Below are 359 nucleotides of genomic sequence, written 5' to 3'. Positions count from 1 at the left end.
GCAGCTCTGTGGACGTATGCGTCCAGTGCTCGCACTGGAGACATACAGTTAAGCTTCTGCTGGTCTGACTCCCTGAAGGGAGGAGGACTGAAGGCCTGACATATGACAGGCCGTGGTGTAGAAGAGGGGACCTTAGGAATATACCCCGCTCAAGGGTACAGAAACACTTTGGCCAGACCGGGCGCAAAGTCGAGATAGGAAGGGGCCACTGAGGTAAATCCCCAACTCTCTTGAGAGAAGATATCGCCAGAAGAAAGGTAGTCTTGATAGCGATCAGAGGATCAGAGAGCTCCTCAATAGGCTTGAAGGGAGGCCTACAGAGAGCCTCTAGCACCACAGCCAGGTCCCACACGAGATCG

The sequence above is a fragment of the Sinocyclocheilus grahami genome, unplaced genomic scaffold, assembly GCF_001515645.1.
Source record: "Sinocyclocheilus grahami isolate Dianchi unplaced genomic scaffold, SAMN03320097.WGS_v1.1 scaffold1314.1, whole genome shotgun sequence".
Taxonomy (NCBI): Eukaryota; Metazoa; Chordata; class Actinopteri; order Cypriniformes; family Cyprinidae; genus Sinocyclocheilus; species Sinocyclocheilus grahami.
This window is presented reverse-complemented; position numbering follows the sequence as displayed.